The sequence below is a fragment of the Lytechinus variegatus genome, chromosome 7 (genome assembly GCF_018143015.1).
Source record: "Lytechinus variegatus isolate NC3 chromosome 7, Lvar_3.0, whole genome shotgun sequence".
NCBI classification, from domain to species: domain Eukaryota; kingdom Metazoa; phylum Echinodermata; class Echinoidea; order Temnopleuroida; family Toxopneustidae; genus Lytechinus; species Lytechinus variegatus.
Window position 1 is genome coordinate 35,084,188 of NC_054746.1, and position 15,603 is coordinate 35,099,790.

The 15,603-nt window shown below is 37.2% G+C and overlaps 1 long non-coding RNA gene across 2 annotated transcripts in view; it reads left to right on the forward strand.

Moving 5' to 3' along the window:
• The first annotated feature begins 14,798 nt into the window (after nt 1-14,798).
• The window catches only part of LOC121419112, a 33,094-nt gene continuing 32,289 nt past the window's right edge, over nt 14,799-15,603 (forward strand). Inside the window, exon 1 of one of the 2 annotated variants that reach the window (XR_005970554.1) lies at nt 14,799-15,145. This is a non-coding gene — a long non-coding RNA (uncharacterized LOC121419112). The remainder of the gene's footprint in view (nt 15,146-15,603) is intronic. The other variant, XR_005970553.1, reaches the window with a different exon arrangement.

Consider the following 15,603-nt stretch of genomic DNA (forward strand, 5'->3'; position numbering starts at 1 on the left):
ACCACTATGGGTGTGTTCAATGTTGGTGTCCAAATTTAAACGGCAACATGGATCATGATTGAAAACGTGATTACAAAACGTGGATATAATGAGAAACACAGGGTGTGTTCAATGTCCTATATTCTCGGTCATAAAAGTTAACGTCTTTCAAATCATGATTTGCAGGAAAACTTTTACGTCAAAACAGATGCATTTGTAAACGTGGTCAGTTCTAGCTTTACGACCTTTTAGCATTGCAAATGAGACATTGAAAAAATTGAGTTTTGGAACGTTTTTAAATTTGCTCTGGCAGTGTAGGCCTACACAAACAGGTGCCAGAACTGACCTGCGCACTAAAGCTGCACTAACGAAAGCAGGAAATTTAAAGACGATCAACATGGCTTTACACTTTCTACACTGAACAGTGTAGCGCTGACCGTGTTTGTTTTTGGTGTTTCCTAATAGTTTTCAGTCATGATTGTTGCTGTTTCAACTCGAAAAAAAATTGACATTGAACACAGCCTAGGTCTGGTAAAAAATGTCACAGTCATATATGTTGTTTGTGACTCAGCTGTTATACATAAATCATGAATTGATGTCATGTCATATCATGTATGTGCGAGCATGGTGCAAGTGAGCCTCATAACACCATGGACTTATAACACACAGTCTGGATTACACCTCAATAAAATAAAGACATACCTTTTCTCTACAATAGACTGTGTACTGTGACTAAGTCTTTAGTAAGAATACTACAGGGGAGTGGAAACACTTTTTTTGTTATAGAGGGCAAAGTTATCATCTCCGTCTGAACACTCAGTGCAGATAGTTACAGAAGATGGGTGCAGCATGTCCAATTATCTGACAGGGGCACAGCTTTTTTTCCAATATAAACGATAATGCAAATTTAAAAAGGCCAACTTCTTGGACAGAACGAGATTCTACCTATACCAAAGTGCATGGGAAAATTGGGTGTCAGTGGTAATCTGGGGTCACATATATGGAACACCCCTGATAAAACAAGCCCACTCGGTCAAAAATGTTGAACTTATTCTAATAATTTGAAACTTTTTTATCATTTTTAACTCTCCAATTTCAATTACCAGGTTATCACCCACATCACCAATACGTATAGTAGTAATCTAATAGCATCTGGAAAAGCTAGTTTTTCTTACCGTCTAACAGAAGTGCAATAAAGGCAGACCTGCCAACCTTCTGCAACAAAGAAAATGTATTTTTTGACACAATTTTTTTTTTATTTGTCTCAATGAAAAGTTTGCTTCCTTGATTTGGAGGCTGTGATGATTCACAAATGTAAATAAATCCAGAGCAAAACTCTGAATAAAGATCCCATCCTACGAAGAAAATAGGCGAAATGAGAGCAAGCGCATGCACTGTACACAACACATGCATGCACACAGTCGACTCGAAAGCGAGTGGGGTACACTGTGTATTGTATTGCGCACTGAATGCATGCAGCGTGACACGCGGCAGCCACGCACAGTGATATATCACGGATCATGAAGCCCCCAAACCATGCATAAGTGTTGTGACTTTGTCTGTGGAAAGCTGATTGTGTATAATACAATACTCCATGATTAGTTTTTAAAAAAAGTAACAAATCATACAAAAAATATATTGGTATATTCATAGCTAAAAATAGAGCGCCCGGAGGGGGGGGGGTACTTACATTGACGAGTAGATACCATGCATGACAAAAAATGTCAAAAGGATGTCTTTTTCAAGATCGGGCATGTTCCGTACATAACGTAATAAAAGTGTTAAAAACACTAAAAATAATGAAAAAAGGGTGTCTATTTTCAATAAGAAAGCTACATGTTTAGGGTCAAATTTGTGAGGGTAAAAAAATAAGACTAAAAATGTTTTATAAAGGATGTACTTTTTGCCCTAACAGTCAACACTACGTGTTTAGAGTAGGATTTGCACAAGGTGTGGGGCTATACTAAACCAAAATATGTAGGTAAAGGTAAAACTGACGACCAACATCCGTGACATAACAATTAACATATTGCTGTACTTGTTTAGGGGTTCAAATCAGGGAATATTTGCCAAGAGTGTCGTTTTGTTTCCAATAAGGGTAGGGTTTCATCACATGCCATTACTTGTTAAGGGGTGCATTTTCAAAATATGGAAAATATGTGTTTTGGGTGCTTTTCAGACCCCATGGTCGTGCAGAATATCCACTCATCAATGGAAGTGCCCCCCCCCCTTGGGGCACAAGCATAATAAAACTGAAATTGTACTCTTGAGGTACACAAAAATCATGTGCCACTTTCTGCTTTGTAAAGATGAAGTAATTTAAACAAAAATAATCAGCTAGCAAACCTTAACCCTAACAATATCAGGGGACATCAATGGCCCCCTTACAAATTTCTATGATAAATCTGTAAACATGGCAGGGCCACGCCATATCGTTTTGGGATGCATGCATGAGTATACAATTATGATATTATACAGCTAGTGCATGTCAGGCCCCAAATTGCTCATAAACGTGATTCATGTATAAAACCCATTGTAAATTCTCGCCAAACTCTGTATCATTATTATCACGCTCTGCGTTGTCCCTCTGTCAGTTAACTTTTCCTTGTAAACGCGATAACTTCAGTTTGACATAACCTAGGCTCAAATAATGATGTGTGTATGGTACTAACATGGATCCCAGCAATTCTATTGATTTTGAGGTCAGAAGGTCAAAGGTGAAGTCTCCACCTTCCACTTTTCTTGCTGGACAAATAACTCCATTTTATGCGTTACAGGCTCGCCTTAGCAACACTAATATTATTGCCAATAATTTCCATTAAAAAAAAAAGTAATAAAAAACACTTTTATACCAGGGTGACCAGACGTCCCGTATTTCCCGGGATCGTCCCGTATTTTGCTCCTTTGTCCCGGGGTCCCGACAAACCCTCCCGGGACGCCGATTTGTCCCATACTTCAGAATATTGAACAAAATATAGTCAATACATTTAAAAGTGACAAATTTCCATCAAATTACCAAAATTATTATGACGAAGCTGAGACTACAATAAATTCGAGAACTGTAAACTTTTTGGAAGTTCTGCAGTAATTTTCTTAACTTAATGCATTGCAAACAAACTGGCCTTCTGCCTGTGTGTAACAGGCTACTAGCTAGGCATGTAGGATCAGAGCAGATTCTCAATGGCGCAAACAATCTCACATGATAAACAGTTTTTCCACCAAAATAATCACAAAATCGGCGGGAATATTCATAATCATATTATGGATTATCAGATTACTGATTTGGAGATGTAATCAGAGGAACAAGTTTATTGAGTTTTCATAACTATATAGATCTAGTTGTTTCAACTTTCGTTTTGAGTTTTGTGATCTGTGCAAATTTATAATGGGATGGGAGAGATGCCTGTGTATGATGCCGCAATATTTCCTCTAATTATTAAGTTTGACAATGTTTTATTTTATTCATTTCCAAAACACATCAGTTTTAAAGAAACATTAAAACCCAACAAATACCATTATGATTTTTCTTTGATAAGATTTTGTTTGCTTGAAAGTTTAACTTTTGTCCTGTTTCTTTCTTTTCTATCCTTCTTTCTTCATCCTTCTATCCTTCCTGATTGTCCTTTTTTGCTCCATATCTATCTTTAATTCGTATCTTTCTTTCCTGATCCTTTATCTCTCTATCTCTGTTCTATTTTCTTTCTTTCCTTCTTTGTCTTACTTTTCTTCTTTCCTTAACTTTGTTTTTCTTGATTTCATTCATTCTTTCTCCAGTTTTGGTAATGATCTCAAAATGACTTTTTACAGAATATAATATAATGACCACCCAAGTGTCTGTTTGTATGAATAAAAAATATGTGCCAAAGGATTTTGGAAAAAATTGTGTAATTGCTGAGAAATGAGCAAAATAAGCTCGGATTCGGTCACTTCCGTTGGGTCTTTATTCCAGCAATAATAATACACTGTCCCACGTGTGCCTATCTGTGTTGGTGATCTTCAGTGTGAAGATTTTTCAGCGCAGATTTCAAGATTTCACAAAGTTCAGTTTACATGTATGTAACTCTACCAGATCTAGATTCTCAATGATATACTGACAATTAAGCCTGGGGGCCGTTTCATAAAGCTGTTCGTAAGTTAAGAGCGACTTTAAGAACGACTGGTGAACCTTTCTTACGCGCTAAACCATCGCCAACGGTGTATTGCATTTACCAAAAGAAAGGATCACCAGTCGTTCTTAAAGTCGCTCTTATCTTACGAACAGCTTTATGAAACACCCACCTGGTTTTACAGACTGTCTCATGAAATCTGTGTTCACTGCAACTACTGGCATTTCTCTTTAAACTTTTATTTGCTTCTTCTGATCTTCTCCCTTCCTCTCCTTTTTCTTTTCTTTCTTCCTCTCCTTTTTCTTTTTTCATTCTCTCCTCCATTCTTTCCTCCCTCTCTTTAATCCTTCCATTCTTTTTTATATTTTCCTTCTAATTCTTTTCCCTTATTCTTTCTTTCCCTTCCTTCCTCGATCCCTCCCTTTCGCGTCGTTCTTCGTTTCTTTCTTTCAAAGAATAAACTACATTTTCTTTCTTTCCTTCATTCTTTCTTTCCTTCACCTTTTATCTTCCTTTTTTACCTTTCTCTCCTTTAATTTTTAATTCATACATCTACCCTTCCTTTCTTTGTCCTTCTTTCTATATCATTTCAAATCACGACAGAAACCTTTCCTCTAGTTTCATCCTCCTTTTATTCTAACTTTATTTTTTTTCTTTTTCCTTTATTTTCCCCTTTAATTTTTTCTTTCTTTCTTCTCAATTCATCTCTTTTCAGTTTTCTTAATTGTAGACCTATTCTTTCTCTCCTTATTTGTCCCGTATTTCATTTTGTGAAATCTGGTCACCCTGGCTGCCGGCTGCAACCCGTCTTTGAAATTGAATGATGTCCACAATGCACGACTTCTAATTCTGGCTTGATTTTTCTATGTGCTGTGGCATGTAATGAATTCTTGAGTGTCCCAGGCTAGGCCCCAACTATGTCTCATTGCTCATGCAATGAAAGTGCCCCCCCCCCCCCCCCCGATGCCGTGCATGCATACGATCGCTTTAACTTTAAGGGAGCTCCGGCCCGCGAAGCGGGTCTGGCCGGAGCTCGCTGGGCCTGGGTTAGCATTCGCTAGTAGTAGCACCGCTACACTTTCGCTACCCCATACCCGTGACTGCATGCCCGGCCGAGTGAACGATACTGACGACAATAGTCAATAGACATGACAGTCGACACCGACACTCCGTTCAAATTTCGACTCGCGTGATTAAGAAAATCTCAAATCTGCTGTCCCCGTCGATAAACTCTACAATAAGAAGATACAGAAATAAGAATCATTCGGACTAGTGAAGTCGATATTCGTACAATTTCAAACAAAAAAAAAGCCTCACCTCGACTATATCACGATTATGCCCACAATAGCAATATCGTTGGGGTCCATGCTCGAAGTTCGGCACCAACAACGCAACGCACGCGGGCGCGACGACGGTGATGATCGATGGAGCTAGCTCAGTGCAGTGGTACCACTAAGCATACTATGCGTGGCGCCGGGCGGTTCCCCGATGAAAATTCATCGTGGTTTTGTGTGCATTCATGTTTTAGCCCCCAATTTCCCGTGCATGCATTCATTCCATGTGTGATTTACCCTGAACGTTATTAATATGTATTCTGTTCTGTTTTATTGTACATTGATAATTTGTGTCTTATATAATCTTAGATTATTCTACTTATATAGTAATCTTGCTTTTTAATCCTTCCAATAATCATCGGTATAAGTGGCCGTTTTGACCCCCCTTTTTTACGATGAAAGTAGGCCCTATATCCAGGCCTTTTATGTCTTCGATCATTTTGGTACTTGCTTTTGCGTATTTCTTAATTGGTAATGCACAATTTCGGTGAATATTTCCGCTTAATGACATCTTTATTGATTTCACAGAACAACATGCACATCCAGGTATGCGAATGAGTGCATCACTTTTTTTTGGTAATTTGAATATTAGAATTGAGCGGTTTGCGGGGCGATTTGTTATGAGAAGTTCGTGCAAATGTAAGTCCAGGAAAATAACAAGAAATACCAACTCAAGTGCCGTAGTTTTCCCATTTAGAGAAATGGATTGTAAGAGTCCCCCTCGATCTTTGTTGCTATAAATTTCTTTTCTGATATCCCCCTAATAGTATATTCTTTTTATTTCATTTAGTGAAGGAGGACTTTTTAATTCTCGATTTTTGTAAATTTATTTAACTAAAATCAAGATATGTTTAATTAATTTATATTTACCTTTACTTCTCTCGGCTTCAGAGAATTCACTCGATCGATCAATATAAGAACCGTATATGAAATATTTCAATTTTCTCTCGCGGTTTCCTCTTCATGATTGTGAAACGAACTTTTTTCAAAGGATGTTTTATTGTATTCTCTCAAATCAAAATTCACATTCCATAAGCAAGTTGTACAAACTATTTGAAGCATGATTATATACTATACAATCGATAACAAGTATAATTATACAAATTATATATCAAACTTCAAATAGATACTGGAAATTAATACTAATACGTTTAGCAATTATAAAATGAAATATTAACAAGATGTTATGAAGAGAGAGAGAAAAAAACTTTGATTCCTCAATCGATCCCTTTAACATGCTGCATGCATGCGGAATTGGCATCCCGGGGGGGGGGTGCACTTTCACGGAGTGGATACCATATGCGCGACCATGGGGTCTCGAAAACACCCTATAGGCCTATTAGGCGAGCGGCGAGAGGCCAAAATTTGGGACTTTAATCCCCCCGACTGGATCAAAGCAAAAACATGCATCATTTTGAAGGAAATTTTCTGAATTTTTCAGAACTGAGAGTTAAAAGTGTCGCAGAGTGTAGCTTCACCATGGAAACTAGCCTTGAATAGGCCACGCCCATTTTTGTGATAAAAGCAAAGCAGCAACTTATTATTTAGATTTGTTAATTAATTATACTAATTTATATATAAATATAGAATTTACAAGGATAAAATCACTACAGATTGAATGATATGATAATGCCTAGCAACCAAATATATATTTCATACATATTTGATTTCAAAACCGTTGCCTAGCAACATTATTTTCCCTAGCAACCATATTCACTTTTCAATATTCTTTGATTTTTTACCAGATTAATTCATTTTATATATTTTTTTAAGTTTTTAATTTGTAAAAACTAATTAAAAATGTGAATTTTGATGAAAAAGTGATAAAAGAGGAAGACTAGAATGTATAATGCATATATGATCATGAAAAGTTACATTATTGCTGAGTTTGATTAACCCCTGCATGTGACAGATATCACTAAAATATATGTTTGTGTGTATTTACGACTATACGCATCATTTAATGGATATTGTAATATTGTTATAAATCAAACAGATACCCTACTGTGTCATGTTATCTGTTCTAATCTAAATAATTGAGTATTCACAGATTTTCTGTTACCGATGGAAACCATTTTATGTTGCCTAGCAACAGTATTTTCCCTAGCAACCATCACTTTTTGGTGATATTTCAAGCCTGTAACCTCCCCAAAATTCCTGTTTTTGGTCCTCAAAATGCATCTTATACTATTCTAAGCATTTATTGTGGTGATGACAATTAATTTCAGCCATCTGGCCAGGCAGTCAGCATATTGAGAGAAGGAATGGCTTTATACAGAAAACTTTTCCTTGGGGGTGCAAGAAAGTCTCCAAGAAACAAAGCGAAGAAGCCAAGCGACTGAGTTTGGCAAGGGATGCTTTTTCATAGTAAATGGAAGGATATCATGCACACTTTTGGTGAATTTTGCGAAAATTTTCGGTTAGATACCCTGTGTCAAACAGATACCCTACTGTGTCAAGTTATCTGTTCTAAGCTAAATATTTCAGTATTCATAGAATTTTCTGTTACATATGGAAACCATTGTGTTGCCTAGCAACAGCATTTTCCTTAGCAACCATCACTTTTTGGTGATATTTCAAGCCTGCAACCTCCCTAAAATTTTCTTTTTTGGTCCTCAAAAAGCATATTATACTATTCTAAGCATTTATTGTGGTGATGACAATTAATTTCAGCCATCTGGCCAGGCAGTCGGCATATTGAGAGAGGGCATGGCTGTATACAGAAAACTTTTCTTTGGAGTGGCAAGCCGACTAAAAGTCTCTAAAGAACTGTTTTGTGAAATTAAGCGAAACTTTAAAATGTCATAATTTCTTATAAAGTTTACATCCGATTTTGATGAAATTTTCAGTGTTGTGCTCGTTGGATTTTTCTCTTTTTATTCAAATCAACTTTTCGTTGGGGTGGGCTTGTCCTTTAAAGACCCTGACCGGTGTAAAAACAATCATATATCAAAATAAAGGTAATGATTCATACAATACAAATATACCAAAAATATTACATATATCTCCTTCCAATAGTTAAAAATGTTAAATAAAAATCAAAGAAACTGCTCCTCCAAATTATGCTTTGATTGCATGAGCACCCCCACGTCGCCTGGAAATGATGACGTCACGTTGTGTCTGGAGGGTTGTGATTCCATAGGTTTGTGTACAAAAGCATTGGGTATTTTCTTCCATTTCCATGTTATGAATCCATTTTTTTTTCGTTTTCAGATGAAAATGGCACTCAAAATTATTCACTGTTCATATTGTTGTAAACCTACAACTATTCACTACCTTTTTTGTGATTTCTTTGTTTGGCTCTTATTGGGCCTAAATTGCTATGTCAGGAAAAGTTGTTATACATAATCAAAATGCAGATAGAATTTAAATCTGCGCCAAATAAGCAGGAAATAAAATATGGCAAAAACTAGTTAAAAACTGTAGATTTCATAAATTCAAGCTTGTGGGAAAAAATATATGTGATATCCCTCTGTGATAGAAGTGAAGAGAATGAAATGCGTTATCTGGAAAACAAAAAAATCACCCAGTTTTTCTCTGTACAAACCTATAGAATCACGACGCTTCTTACACAACGTGACGTCACGGTCTCGAGGCAGGTGAAAAGCACAATAAACCTATTTTCTAAACGGGGTTCGAAGCCCGATAATTGGAATATTCTTAAGCAAAATACTCAGCTGGGAAGCGGTGAAAATGCATAAAGCATACCTTGCTGTATTTAGTAGCTTATAAGCTTTCGATTGGTATATAATTTGTCAGTTTCATTTTTGGGTCCGGTCTGGATCTTTAAAAAGTATTGGAAACAAAACGATACTCTTGGCAAGTATAGGCCTATTCCCTAAATAAATTGAACCCCTCAAGTGTACAGCTACATTTCTATTGTTACAGACGTCGGTCGTCGATCGGTTTTACCTTTATGAAAACTTTTGCCATTGGCTTATGGTCTGACACATGTTTATTTAAAGCTAAACGGCGAACGCGAAGTTTGACCAATGAACATCATTCTTACATCATCGTAAAGCTTAGAAAAAACTGCACAATGACTCATGGTAACTAAGCTGTAAGATACCATCAAGCGAAATTGGATCGAGTTGGAAATCGTTTGTGGTGACATAAAGTAGGATTTTACGTTGAGTTTCATCCTATTTTTGATATGAAAGGGATGTTTTTGACCCCAAAACGCGAATGTAATTAACATCTTTGCAAAAATTTCAATTTTAATGGAAATAATATGATATCATCAGCATTATATCATTGGAACTAGGGATAAAAGTGGGAACTTTTTTCAGGAATTACAAAATTGTTAACAAAACATGAAATTTCCAATGGTATTTCCATAGAGTGATGGTAGACACGCGCGGAAAGCACGCGCAGTTAGTGTCCCATAGGATTCGATATGTTGACTCTCAGTCGGGCAAAAAGTACATCCTTTATAAAAATATTTTAGTCCTAATTTCTTATACCCTCCCAAATTTGACCTTAAACACGTAGCTTTCCTTGCGAAAATAGTTACCCTTTTTTCATTATTTTAGTGTTTTTGACACCCTTATTACGTTACGTACGTAACGTAACCTATCTTGAAAAAGACATCATTTTTACGTGTTTTGGGGGGTCGCGCATGCATGGTATCCACTCGTCAATGTAAGTGCCTCCCCGGGATTGGCATAGACCTCGGATTCGATGATTGAGAGTCTCCTCATTCTCAAATCTGCAACAAACTAAAAAAAAAGAATAATAAAAATATAAAAAAATCTACCCCTAAAATTAAAAACTCTTTATAATAAAAATGTAAAATACAAAAGAAATGATGATTTACATCATGGACCCACCACAAACATTCTTCTGTGAAAGAAAAAAGGGTTCCTCGGTCGTCAGTAGGCCCTACATGTTTTTGGCATTGTAATAGAGAAATTATAGCTCAATTTTGTAAGGTTAAAAAAATTATACGTCGTAGAAAATTCTATAGGAAATTAAAATCAATCATCAAACCAAATGGGAAATAAGTGAAACTGAAGTAGACACGCAAATAAACAGAACTGCAACCGAAGAAGTCTGCATGCACTGTTTTTAATCTCTGGGCTGCTTTGCCTCAGCCAAACTTGGCCAATTAACATAATTTTAAATCAAGTATAGAGTTAACCAATCAAAATGAAATTAAAGGTATTGTTTAACTTTGTGAGCAGCCGATTTAAAAAAATGCTCAAACCAAGATGAAACATGTGTACAAGTGCATGTATTAGAACTAATAAACCCTGAAAGCAACAATTATTGAGAATGAAAAGCTAAAACTACAAGGCAAACCCCGATTTTGTAAATAGGCGTCTAATTATAGACGCCTGAATAGTACACATAAGTGTATATGGGATGAAATTAAGATGGTTTTCCGGTCACTTTATTTTTCAATTTTTGAAGCACTAAATAATTATTTTCTAACGCAATTTTTTCTGGGCTTTATTTTTGTAACATATCACAGACACAGGTGACAAGTGTGACCTTCTAGCTCATATTTTTAAAAAGTCAAACCAATGTTAAACAATCACTTTAAGGATCGAACAAAAATATAAGAACCAAATTCCAGGCGCGCCGGAACACTTTTAGTTTTTTTTTTTTTTTTGGGGGGGGGCAAAATCCCGAAGGGGGCACAATATTTTTGACAGCGTGAGATACCGAAGCGATCGAGCGGGAGAGGGTCACGGTGGGACCCCCACTTTAAGGACTTTGTGTAAAACTGGAGAATAAGCGTTGCGTTTCTAAGAGCATTCAAAAATAAGTTCCTTGAGAATTCAACAGTCTTGGAGTTCCTTTTGCTCCTTCTGTTTCCTCCCTTCTGACCCAGACTGGTGTTTCTTCATGATCAGGGTCGCAATTCCAGCAAATTACGAGCCTTATTGCAAACAAAATTGTTTCAAACCAATGTAATATAGGCCGTTTAAAGGCTTTGACAAACATGACCGTACGCAGCCGGGGGCCGACGATCGAGAGGGCAAAATTCACAAATTCACCAAAAGTGTGCACAAAATCCTTCAATTTTATTCTGGAAAATGCAAAAAGCTCCCCCATCACCATGGGCCGAAATCCCAGGGGGGACAGGGGGACGCGTCCCTCCTACCATTTTTGAAAGGGGGACCTAAGTACCCCCTACTATTTGTGCTATTTTATTATTGAAAATATACATAATTCAAAATCGAAATTATACACATGTATCCTCTAATTTCGAAATATATATAAACAGATAGTTTTTTGTTAAGAACTTGGTTATAGGAAAAGAAAAGGCATACCATATTCGAGAATATCCCGGGCCGGGATATTCTCGAACTCGCATCTAGCCATATATGCCAGCCAAAGAGTGATGACATTGATGACATCGATGGCCATTGTCAATTTCACAACTAATAGAAATGACGAAAAAAGAAAATCGCCTCTGGATACTTATAAGTAAATTTAGTGCATAGACGGTTAGACGAGATTGTTCCATACCCAGTAAAATCATACCTTTAAGCCAATTCACTTTCCCTTTATTCCAAATTTACTTGGAATATAAGAATATTTTCATTGTTCGCGTATATACTCAGTATAATAAAGAATAGTTTTCATGAGTTATGATTAATTCTTCACAGTGAACTTTAACAATGTTTAATCCCCCAAAATTTGTTTTTAAACACTCTATTGACGAGACTTTTATATTCCATTTTTACACAAAATTCCTGCCGTGGGAGGGGTCATCATAGGCAGATCAAGGGGCTGAAGCGGCGGAAGGTGAGGAGAAAAATAAGAACAAAGATCATAGGACCGGGAAGAAAGTTGAATGATGGAAGGGAGGGGAAGAATTGGAAAAAGAGAAAACTTCCTTGTCATATAGTATAAAAATAAAAAAAATCGCTCGCGCTTTGCATAAATCCACAGCCATATCTCTTTATTTCAGAACGTACTTGATTTTTTTTTTCACTTTTTAGATCGGAATATATAAAATGAAATCATTTATCTAAGAAGAAACCCATCTTTTTAATAATTTGTAGGTTTAGATGTAGCAGCAGTGCTGAATTTGAAAACTACTCTAACTCGCACAAGATGTTCAGTGATACATGGTTACTCTTATGCATAGGCGGCGGAAGCGGGGGGGACGTGTCCCCCCCTAAATTTTAGGTGGGGGGGACGGTCCCCCCCTAAATTTTTTTTTTGCTTGTCAATTTTTTTTCCTGCGTCCCCCCCTAAATTCACGTGGACCCCCTTGACACGTGTGTTGTCCCCCCCTAAAATTTAGGTTGATGACCTTTTTTTTTTTTTTTTTTTTTTGCTTCTCAAAAATTTTTGGGTCGCTTGTCCTATTTTTTACATGTGTCCATCCCAAAATTTCAGGTGGACACCCCCTAAATTTATTGGCTTCCGCCGCCAATGCTCTTATGTCCACTTTTTATGAACTAGACCAATAAACTTACAGAGAAATGATGGTAATATTCAACAAAAAAAAAACAACATGGCCAAAGTTCATTGACCTTACATGACCTTTGACCTTGATCATGTGACCTGAAACTCGCACAGGATGTTCAGTGATATACTTGATTACTCTTATGTCCAAGTTTCATGAATCAGATCCATAAACTTTCAAAATTATGATGGTAATTCAACAGATACACCCAATTCGGCCAAAGTTCATTGACCTTTGACCTTGGTCATGTGACCTGAAATGCGCGCAGGATGTTCAGTGATACTTGATTACTCTAATGTCCAAGTTTAACGAACTAGACCAATAGACTTTCAGAGTTATGATGGTAATTCAACAGATACCCCCAATTTGGCCAATTCATCATCATACCTAGGGGAAGTGTCTGAATGTAGGCATGTTATGCCTCTGTATTCAGTTCTAGGTTTTTTCTCCTCAAGATGGCTGGCTCACTTCCGGGAACAGGGCTTTCGTAGTCATATTTTATTGGCTCATTTTTCCAGCATCTATCCAGGGCAGCTTCAAAACTGTGCACACTTGGGGCAGTGACAACATCATTATTTAGGCTGTTCCATGTCTTATTCTAACACAAAAAGAATTCCTATATTTTTGGGTCTTTGTCCTTGGTATGAACAATTTTTTACTGTGACCCCTGGTATGTTCACTATATTTTTCTTCTAGATTAAGTTTTGTACATTGATCATAACTATTAAAGTGTTTATATGTTTCAATCATATCACCCCTAACTCTTCATTGACCCTAAATGACCTTTGACCTTAATCATGAGACCTGAAAATTGCACAAAATGTTCAGTGGTGCTTAATTACTATTATGTCCAAGTTTAATGAATCAGATCCATAAACTTTCAAAGTTATGATGGGAATTCAACATATACCCCCAATTCGGCCAAAGTTCATTGACCCTAAATGACCTTTGACCTTGCTCATGTGACATAAAACTCATGCAGGATGTTCACTTGATTAACCTTATGTCCAAGTTTCATGAACTAGGTCCATATATTTTCTAAGTAATGATGACATTTAACCTCAGCCCTCAGGTTAAGATTTTGATGTTGATTCCTCCAACATGGTCTAAGTTCATTGACCCTAAATGACCTTTGACCTTGGTCATGTGACATGAAACTCTAATAGGATGTTCAGTAATACTTGATTAACCTTATGGCCAAGTTTCATGAACTAGGTCCTTTTTTTCTAAGTTATGATGTCATTTCAAAAACTTAACCTCAGGTTAAGATTTGATGTTGACGCCGCCGCCGCCGTCGGAAAAGCGGCGCCTACAGTCTCACTCTGCTATGCAGGTGAGACAAAAAAAAATCGGTTTTAGTCTGAAATGTATTTATTAATAGGTTAAACGTTATCACACTGTAATAACTGGAAAAGGGGCTTATCAAAGGAACTGTTCGTCAAAAGACGCAAGGCTTACTATGGTAATGTATTGCCAGGGGCAATTTTTTTTCATTTTTGACAATGGAAATGACAAGTTTTTAGGCAGAAAAGTGCCTTCATCGTTTACTTTTGTCCTTAAATAATTTATCATTTTTCTACTTTTGCCCCCCCCCCCCCGCTTCCGCGGCGCCCTTGAACTCTATGCTCTTTACCAAGACTGCATTATAAGCTCCCGAACTGGTAGACCGAAAGCTTCAGTCTCTGTATTTTGGTTGTTCCGCTGAACTGCGTTGGCTCCACTCACCATACAAGTAAAATGTCAGAAATTGTTGAATAAATCCCCAGAAACGACGGTTATTCCTGTCTACCGAACTGGGTGATTTGCGAAATCAAGGGTCTGTGCCTGCAGACTAACTAAACCATTGTGATGTGGATGGACCGAGTGCCTTGAGCTGGTCCATGTCTGCTGCGCTGCAGAGTGAACACGAGATACATCAATCAAGCAGACTGTATAGTAGGGGCGCATGCCCAGCTAGGAATTAAAAACTCAGAGGCTTTCGAAAAGCATTTGGAACATTTGTTGCCCCAAGGGACTCCTTGGTTCGCGTACATACAATATTCGAAAGGCAGTATAATAGAAGAGTTAATCTGGCCGCGGTGAAACTGCAGTGCAGAGCTGCATCGAGATCAGTCATCACTCATTCACTGACATCACTCAATAGTCAATGCATGTGATGTGTACTGTTAGTGTTTAGCTCCTTGGTATATTTTGTCTGATCTGCATGCAGGGTATGCTGGGTGAATCTGAGCACGGTACCATAATTTGCTTGATGTATAGCATCTCCGACCAAACAAGAGAAGCAACGATTTAGAATTACGGTGAGCCTTGAAATGTAGGTAGGATGGGGAGTCTGGTGTCCAGACACTTAATATTTTTGAAGCCATCTTTTTTGTCTTTGCCTGGCTTGGATTACATTAAAAATACGAATTCAATAATTGTAATCATCTTCTATTTTGTTCTCTATAATATTTCCTAACATTTGTACCAAACATTTATTAAACTTTGCTTGTATTTTTTCCAAATGACTTTCTAAAACTGATCGTCCGGACACACAACCTGTCCGGACACACAACAACTGGGTATACTCACTCATCCTACGAACGAGGTTATAATATAACCTCGTTCTTGGCAGTATAGTGCTATTGTGCAATTATACATTGCCCATTTTTTCCACATTCCTAGCCCAAACCATCCCGAATCAATACTTACTTTAATGTATGTATCATTCAAATTGTTATTTTGACGGGGAGGCCGTCAAAATAAGCAGTAGGCCTAT